Raw genomic sequence first — 9,747 nt, forward strand, 5'->3', positions numbered from 1 at the left:
TATAGCAATTTGACCTGCTTTTGAGTGATATGACACAATCCCAAGGAATTGTGGGGTTTGTAGTATGTTGTGGCAGCAAAGCTGTCTTACAGGGGAGTATAAGTATCTCACAAAACTATAAATGCAAGAATTCCATAGCATTGAGCCATGGTGGTTACTGTGGTGTCAGACTGCTACAATTCTTCAGTATGAATAGCCTCAAATGTGGTACAATATCCTTTGCCTATTTAAACATAATTATAATGATGGCTATTAATTCAATAAGCATAAGAAATTTAATTAATTGATTGAATTAATTTAATCAATTTAATTCATTAATTAATCATTAACTGCTCATGTCTAATCTTCTGCTGAACATGTTGGTTGAGACAGCTAACGAGATATTTTTTTAAGAAATGAATGTGCTGAAACATAGAAATAGATTAAAAACATAGTTGAAAATACATCCAGAAATACTGTATATACTCAAGTATAAGCCTAGCTTTTCAGCCCCTTTTTTAAGACTGAAAAAGCTCCCCTCGGCTTATATTTAGATGAGGGTCCTGGTTGGCTTATATTTGGGTCAGCTTATACTCGAGAATATATGGTACATTTATTATTTTTCTCTATTATTATTGGTATTATTACATTTATTATTGTTCTCTATTATTGTTGCTACTATTACATTTATTTTACTCTATTATTAATAATAATACATTCATTATTTCACTCTGATCTTCTTCTTCTTCTTATTATTATTATTATTGCATTTATTATTTTACTCTATTTATTATTACTTGTATTATTTTCCTGTATTTATTATTATTATTATTATTATTATTATTATTATTATTATTATTATTACATGTATTATTTTACTCTATTATTATTAAAAGGATACATAAGCACATTTACATTGAAGAAGATGAGAATAATGATTTGATTAGAGTTGGACAGTCTTATCTTAAATTTGAGCTTTATGTAAATATTCAAAAACATTTAACCTACTGATGCCTCAATTAATGTAATTTTATTGGTATCTATTTTTATTTCTGAAATTTACCACCCTCGGCTTATAATGGAGTCAATGTTTTCCCAGTTTTTTTGGTGGTAAAATTAGGTGCCTCGACTTATATTCGGGTCTGCTTATACTCGAGAATATACGGTAATATGGAGTGTAATATGCAGTTTACGAAACAGCTCCCCTCCCTTAAAAAGCTCAGCAGAAAAATGCCTATTCAAATAGAGGAATAGCAAGCAAGCAATGGCTTTTGTTTCATTATTGTGTCTATCTCATGCCTTTAAATGAAGTTGTCAGGTAATTTAGTGCATATATTTATTTAGTAGCAAATGCATAGCTGTAGGCTGGTCATATCATTAACCAACAATGTTTACCTTCTGGACAAAATTTCTTTTCCCCAGGTATTTTCTTGCCTGGGCAGCTCAGCAGAAGTTTCATAGCCAAGTGCACATGACATGTGACAGCACTCTAGCTAGAATTCCTGGTATGTGGCATGCTGTGTGCTCTGCTAGGCGTTTCTAGACTTGTTGCTGTCTAAAACTATAATATACAGCACACTCAAAATACATTGCTTAGATGAATGTCAGAGTAAGTGGGAATTATGTGAAATTCAGGGTTTTAAAAAATAATTACTCTGAAAATTCAGCAGAATTTTTTATTTAAAGTAATACATACATTGACATGTATTACATGTCCATGTATGCATTCCTTTAAATAAAGTTTTCTGCTGAATTTTCAGAGTATGTATTACATGTATGAGTCCCCGGTGGCACAGAGGGTTAAACCACTGAGCAGCTGAACTTGCTGACTGAAAAGTTGGCATTTCGAATCCGGGGAGCAGGGTGAGCTCCCACTGTTAGCCTCAGCTTCTGCCAAACTAGCTGTTAGAAAACATGGAAATGTGAGTAGATCAATAGGTACCGCTCTGGCGAGAAGGTAACGGTATTCCATGCAGTCATGCTGGCCACATGACCTTGGAGGTGTCTACAGACAACGCTGGCTCTTTGGCTTAGAAATGGAGATGAGCACCAACCCAGTCGAACATAACTAGATTTAACCTTTAGTCTTCTACATTGACATAAGTTAACTTTACTTGCCATAGAATGTCGTTGCATTGGTGTTTACACATGCTAGGCAAGGAGGCAGAAGTTCATCCTCACTGTATAATATGACCCCCCTTATCCATGTAGTCAATTTCCAGATTCACTTACCCAAACTCCAGAAAACCCCTTCTGCCTTCAAGAAGGGTTTGTGGGCCTCTCAAGGTCCCCCAGAGCTATTCTATGGAACAGTCAAATGTATAGTCAAAATATAGCTTCTATTATCTGTGTTTTCATGTATTCATGGTGTAAGAGAATTACCTTCAAAGGGTTCTGGCTCAGGAGGAAAATCAGGCAGAAAAAAGGAAAGTTTATTTTCACCACAGCTGTGAGAAGGCAAACAGCTGTACATACCCCAGAAGGCTGTACCATGCAAATGGTCATTGCAAAAGCATGTCGCAGCAAACAAAGAATTTATATCTTTGGCTTATCTAAAATTGACCAATGGCTGAGGGTCTTCCTCACCTTCCACTCCCACTTGGCATAAGTGATACCTGTGACCTCACTTGTTGATTTCAAGCTAACATTTGTTCTTGGAACTTTCTGGAGAAAGGCACCAGCTCACAGGAAGGGAGGGGCATATGCAGAGGCAAAGCTACATAGACAAAAGTTTACTATTTTCTGGCTTATGGTCCCTTTAATTGCAAGATGGGTTGGGGGTTGGAATGTATGCCCCCACAAATATGGAAATTGTTCTAGGTTGTGCTATCAAAGAATGGCCTTATTATAAGCATTCCAACAACCACAAAATTCAACCTGGATTAGTATTTGGGACCCATTCTGTGTCATTCATTCAACCCCTCCACTTTCAATATCAATAATCCCCTGTCATTTCGGAAGCGCTGGCTTGTAGGCCAGTGTCAGGACCTGGCAGAGGATGAGGATGATGGGTTAGAGGGTTCTCTCCCAGCAGCCGAATCAGGGACAAATGTCGAACAGCCACCTGAGCAGCCTGATACTTTGGAGCTAACTAACTACTGTCACAAGGCTGCTGAAAACATTGGCCGTTGTTGGGGATGTGGGGAACCGGGCGTTCCAGCGCCCGCCTGCTTCATTTGATGCGAGCTAGCGGGTTCTGTGGGTGAAGTAGGACAGAGCCAGCACATGCCACCGAGAAGTGTCCTTAGTGATGAGGTCGTAATGCTGATCAGGAGTCTCTAGCCTTGGAAGAATCAGTGCAGGATCAGGCTCTTCAGCTCCAGTTAAGGGTTGATGCCATTTAGTTGAGAAGGTCTAATTGGCTGATGTGTTGTCGAAGGCTTTCATGGCCGGGATCACAGGGTTGTTGTATGTTTTCCGGGCTGTATGGCCATGTTCCAGAAGTACTCTCTCCTGACGTTTCACCCACATCTATGACAGGCATCCTCAGAGGTTGTGAGGTATACCCTCTAATTGGCTGGCTCAGAAGAGGGCCTCTCATCTGTAAGGGCTTTCCTGGGCAGCATAAAAGCTGTTGGTGGCTGCGATAGTTCTTTGCTGAGAGCAGTGTTGGAAAGAGTTACAGCCAGTTCCTTTGTTGGTAGACTTTGTGTTTGGACTACGTGCATGGATTCTGACTTGGATGATTTTTGCCCTTTGGTGAGTTTCTATGTTATTTACCTTTGGAATGAACTCTTGACTGTCCTCCTGGTTGACTTTCTGTTTAGGCTAACTTCTGTGTTTAATCCTGGACTATAGCTGATTATGTGCTTAGAGAAGGCTGTGAGCCTAAGAGCCAGGCATATGAAATGGGGAGGAGAGCCATGTTTAAGGCCTGTTAGTAAGTCAATACAGTTTGAATTGTGCCCAGAAATGGATAGGGAGCTACATGACTGTTTTAACACTTGATCCTATCCAGTAAGATTGCTGCTACAGTAGAGTCTCACTTGTCCAACATAAACGGGCCGGCAGAATGTTAGATAAGCAAATATGTTGGATGATAAGGAGGGATTAAGAAAAAGCCTATTAAACATCAAATTAGGTTATGATTTTACAAATTAAGAACCAAAACATGTTATACAACAAATTTGACAGAAAAAGTAGTTGAATACGCAGTAAAGCTATGTAGTAATTCCTGTATTTACGAATTTAGCACCAAAATATCACAATGTATTGAAAACATTGACTACAAAAATGCATTGGATAATCCAGAACGTTGGATAAGTGAGACTCTACTGTATTTGAAAAAAGTAACTTCCTTTTTCAAACAACTTTCCAAACCAGCCCTGTTTGCATTAATCCAGGATGTCATTGGAGTACAAGTAGCTGTGTTTGGGTTATCTCTTTGACACTGCTTAGAGGTATCTTTGGTTTTGGAAAATGTCATGCAAATACTGTATGTACTCGAGTATAAGCCTAATTTTTCAGCCCTTTTTTTAAGACTGAAAAAGCCCCCCTCGGCTTATACTCGGGTGAGGGTCCTGGTTGGCTTATATTTGGGTCAGCTTATACACGAGAATATATGGTACATTTATTCTTTTTCTCTATTATTATTGGTATTACATTTATTATTTTTCTCTATTATTGTTGCTACTATTACATTTATTTTACTCTATTTTTATTATTACAGTAGAGTCTCACTTATCCAACATTCACTTATCCAACGTTCTGGATTATCCAACGCATTTTTGTAGTCAATGTTTTCAATATATTGTGATTTTTTGGTGCTAAATTCATAAATACAGTCATTACTACATAGCATTACTGCATATTGAACTACCTTTTCTGTCCAATTTGTTGTATAACATGATGTTTTGGGTGCTTAATTTGTAAAATCATAACCTAATTTGATGTTTAATAGGCTTCTCCTTCATCTCTCCTTATTATCCAACATATTTGCTTATCCAACATTCTGCCGGCCCGTTTATGTTGGATAAGTGAGACTCTACTGTATTATTATTATTAATAATACATTATTTCACTCTGATATTATTATTATTATTATTATTATTATTATTATTATTATTATTATATTATGACACAGCAAACAAGATAGATATGCTGGATTTCGTATCACAAAATCACAAGTCGAACACTTCCCAAGTGTCTAGGACTGTGTGATGTATTTTTGGATGATGTGCGCAGATCCCACTAGGGTGGCCTTTTGTAGTTGGCAGATCGTAATTTTGTCAATGTCTATTGTTTCCAAATGCCGGCTGAGATCTTTTGGCACAGCAACCAGTGTACCCATCACCACCGGGACCACCTGCACTGGTTTCTGCCAGAGTCTTTGAAGCTCAATCTTGCATTTATTATTTTATTTATTATTACTTGTATTATTTTCCTGTATTTATTATTATTATTTCATGCATTATTTTACTCTATTATCAAAAGGATACATAAGCACATTTACATTGAAGAAGATGGGAATAATGACTTGATCAGAGTTGGACAGTCTTATCTTAAATTAGAGCTTTATGTAAATATTCAAAAACATTTAACCTACTGATGCCTCAATTCATGTAATTTTATTGGTATCTGTTTTTATTTCTGAAACGTACCACCCTCGGCCAGAGCTGGCCCTAGGTATTTTTCAAGTGTAGGCGAACAGAATTTTGGCACCCCCCCCCAAACCAATCACTGAAAAATAAAAGTGTTGGATAAGCGAATATCTTGGATAATAAGGAGGGATTAAGGAAAAGCCTATTAAACATCAAATTACATTAAGATTTTACAAATTAAGCACTAAAACATCATGTTTTACAACAAATCAACAGAAAAAGCAGTTCAATACCTTGCGGAGGCAGGCCGCAGGAGATAGGAGTTGCCTCGATGGTGCCCCCAACAAGATGGCGCCACAGGCAACTGCCTAGTTGGCCTGGTGGTTGAACCGCCTCTGCCCTCGGCTTATACTGGAGTCAATGTGTTCCCAGTTTTTTTGTGGTAAAATTAGGTGCCTCGGCTTATATTCGGGTCTGCTTATACTCGAGTATATACGGTACCTAGTTTTTAGTCTGTTTTAGCTCTGTTTGTGCGACTTAGTTTATACACATGGTGATTTGATTTGTGAGGTTTCAGAGTGGGCTGAAGTAGTGCAGAGTGCTATGATACCTATTACTGGTGAGGTACTTTTTTCTTATTGTTGTTGCCAGGCATGTGCACAGAGGCATGGTGTGTATCAGGACTGCTACATGTGAAGAAGATTGTATGAATTTTTCTACAGCTACCCCCAATTCTCCACATGTGATGACACAATAATATTCTTGATAAATTTCTTAGCAACTTCTCTCATTAGATTGTTTGTTCTCTTTAGTTCCTTTATTCTTCTTGATTCCTCATTGACTTTGCATATGGATTTCTGTCAGGTTTAAAGGAGCATGCGTTCAGTTATTAACAGTCGCTTAATAAGTCCCGATGCAACATGCCAGGCAAGTGTACACAAAAAAAACCAATAGATCACTTAGAAAATAAAGCCACAAGAGATTTTTTGAGTCATAGCCAAATGACGTTTGATTTGTAGTTACTATTAGTTTTTAGAAGACTGCATTAAAAGACCTGTTCTTCTCCAAAAATGTTGTAATATAAATTGTGGAGGGAAAGGAATATCTCATATGCTAAATAAACCTTGTAAAAAATCTGTATGCTGTATTATTCCACACTGAAGTGTTTGTACACTGAATGCTTGTCAGGAACCACAATAAGTGATACAAAATACAGTAGAGTCTCACTTATCCAACATAAACAGGCCGGCAGAACGTTGGATAAGCGAATATGTTGGATAATAAGGAGGGATTAGGTTATGGTTTTACAAATTAAGCACCAAAACATCATGTTATACAACAAATTTGACAGAAAAAGTAGTTCAATACGCAGTAATGCTATGTAGTAATTACTGTATTATGAATTTAACACCAAAATATCACAATTTATTGAAACATTGACTACAAAAATGCGTTGGATAATCCAGAACGTTGGATAAGCGAGTGTTGGATAAGTGAGACTCTACTGTACTATATAAGGGAGGAATTCTTTAAATAGTCATACAGGCTTTTTTTCTTCAAGGTCTATCAAAGGCCACAGGATAGGAGAAACCTCAACAAAAGAGTATCTGCATTAACTTGTTCCAGAGTTTTTCAGAGAAAGGAAAATTAAATTAAATAACTGACAATCAGTAAAATGTATTGGGGCTATGCACAAGAATGGCTAACATGTTGTAACTTGCTCTGTTGGGGGTGCAACAGCATACATGTGAAAATGCAAGGAATCTGACATTGAAATTCAATTAAAAAAAACTTTATTAGAGTTCAAAGACCCAGTCAGTTCAGTGGTAAAGGGTGTACAATTAAACTCATGAAGGCATATGATACAAGATACATATGAACAAGAGTAAGAACACTGCAATGTCAATGTTTTCAAAACATCGTGATATTTTGGTGCTAAATTCATAAATACAGTAATTACTACATAGCATTACTGCATATTAAACTACTTTTTCTGTCAAATTTGTTGTATAACATGATGTTTTGGTGCTTAATTTGTAAAATCATAACCTAATTTGATGTTTAATAGGCTTTTCCTTAATCCCTCCTTATTATCCAACATATTCACTTATCCAACGTTCTGCCAGCCCGTTTATGTTGGATACGTGAGACTCTACTGTAGTAGCAAAATTAACAGTTATCAAGTAGCATCGAAATAATTTTATGGCTTAGAGTCACCACAACATGAAGAACTGTATTAAGGGGTTGCAGCATTAAGAAGGTTGAGAACCACTGTTTTAAATTAACTCCCCACACCTTTTTGCTACATGATGTGGGTAAATCCATTTCTGAGTGCATGGAACTTCTCATCCCATCTCATTTGGCTACTCAATTTGGCCACTGGATGTCAGTCTTGACTCAGATTTAAAGAAAGAGACTGATCAGTGCTTGAGATATTTCACCCAGTTTTATTAGAGTTTAGTTTCAAGAACTAGACAGAACATTAAGGTTTTAAATATTCTGTAAGAATTTCCAAAAAGTACACCTGTGATCTGTGAGGTTCAGCACTAGTAATTGCTAAGTAGTCTGTAATATGTGACTGTTGTATATATTTGGCTGGGATTAGCATTTGTGGGATTACAAGTGGATGCCTTCAAGTCAAAATCCATCCTTACACTTACTAAGGTAAATGTTAAGGTTTCCCCTAATGTTAAGTCCAGTCATGTCTGACTCTGGGGGTTGGTGCTCATCTCCATTTCTAAGCCAAAGAGCCGGTGTTGTCTGTAGACACCTCCAAGGTCATGTGGCCAGCATGACTGCATGGAGCGCTGTTACCTTCCCGCTGGAGCGGTACCTATTGATCTACTCACATTGGCATGTTTTCGAACTGCTAGGTTGGCAAAAGAACTGCTAGGTTGGCAGAATTACTAAAATTACTAAATTCAGTACTTACTAAAGCAGCAATAAGCTCCAGTAGCTGTAGTACATGGTCTGAAGCAAAGAATTCTTCTCAGGAATGAAACAAGGCAACTCATCTGCAACTGTGGCACTATATTTATATCATGCTCATCGGGTGACAGGAACATCAGCCATTATGGGTTGCATTGCCAAGTTAATGAAGTATTTATTTATTTACCCTATTTATATCCCGCCTTTCTCTACCCCAAAGGAGACTCAGGGTGCTTTACATATGGCAATTATTCAATGCCTTAAAAACACATATAAAGCATAAGCTTAAAATATAAGCAAATTAAAATTAATACATATTGACATTTAAAAACATTACATTCAGTTAAAATCGTAGTCTAAAGCCGTTTCATGTCCATAACACATATTACACATCTATTATTGCACTGCACTATTATCTGAAAGTTTGATCCCAGATCCAGGCTTTTATTTTCCTTCTGAAGGCTAGGAGGGAGGGTGCTGATCTTATATCACTAGGGAGAGAATTCCAGATCTAAAGGGCCAGCACTGAGAAGGCCCTGCCAGTCATGCTTGCGAAGCAGGTGGGACTGAGAGCAGGGCTTCCCCAGATGATTTTAATCCTTGGGGTGGTTCATAAGGGGAGATATGTTCGGACAGGTAAGCTGGGTCAGAAACGTTTAGGGCTTTATAGGCTAAAGACAGCACTTTGAATTGTGTTCGGTAACAGACTGGCAGCCGGTAAGAAACTATGGGGGAGAAACCTTTCTTTTAGGTTCTCTTTGTGTCCTGGTCAATCCCTAGTTAATTGGAGGAGGAAGAGGAAGACACATTTCTATAATTAAGGATTCATTTACATCCCATATTTCTATTAAATCTGGGATTGGTGTGGATGTGATGCCTGGGCTTCTCCTGGGTTATATTTCTGGGCTTCTAATGGCATCCTGGCTAGGGGGAGAATTAGTGATATTCCCATGGTTTCTTCCCTTGTCTCTATAGGGGTTACCTGGCAGTGTATACCAAATACAGTAGGCTATATATCGGAGGAGCCCCGATGGCAAAGTGCGTTAAAGCACTGAGCTGCAGACCAAAAGGTCCCAGGTTCAAGCCCCAGGAGCAGCGTGAGTGGCCACTGTTAGCTCCAGTTCCTGCCAACCTAGCAGTTCGTAAACATGCCAATGTGAGTAGATCAATAGGTACCGCTCCGGTGGGAAGGTAAGGGCGCTCCATGCAGTCATGCCAGCCACATGACCTTGGAGGTGTCTACGGACAGCGCCGGCTCTTCGGCTAAGAAATGGAGATGAGCACCAACCCCCAGAGTCAG

At 38.2% G+C, this 9,747-nt stretch overlaps 1 protein-coding gene across 1 annotated transcript in view; it reads right to left on the reverse strand.

Moving 5' to 3' along the window:
* The window catches only part of LOC100558893 (collagen alpha-1(XXVIII) chain), an 80,977-nt gene extending 78,750 nt beyond the window's left edge, over positions 1-2,227 (reverse strand). The window contains exon 1 of the mRNA XM_016996751.2: positions 2,212-2,227. The gene's annotated coding sequence lies outside the window, so the exon portion shown is untranslated. The remainder of the gene's footprint in view (positions 1-2,211) is intronic.
* Between the last annotated feature and the right edge of the window lie 7,520 nt (positions 2,228-9,747).

This window comes from Anolis carolinensis, chromosome 1 (assembly GCF_035594765.1).
Source record: "Anolis carolinensis isolate JA03-04 chromosome 1, rAnoCar3.1.pri, whole genome shotgun sequence".
Classification (NCBI taxonomy): domain Eukaryota; kingdom Metazoa; phylum Chordata; class Lepidosauria; order Squamata; family Dactyloidae; genus Anolis; species Anolis carolinensis.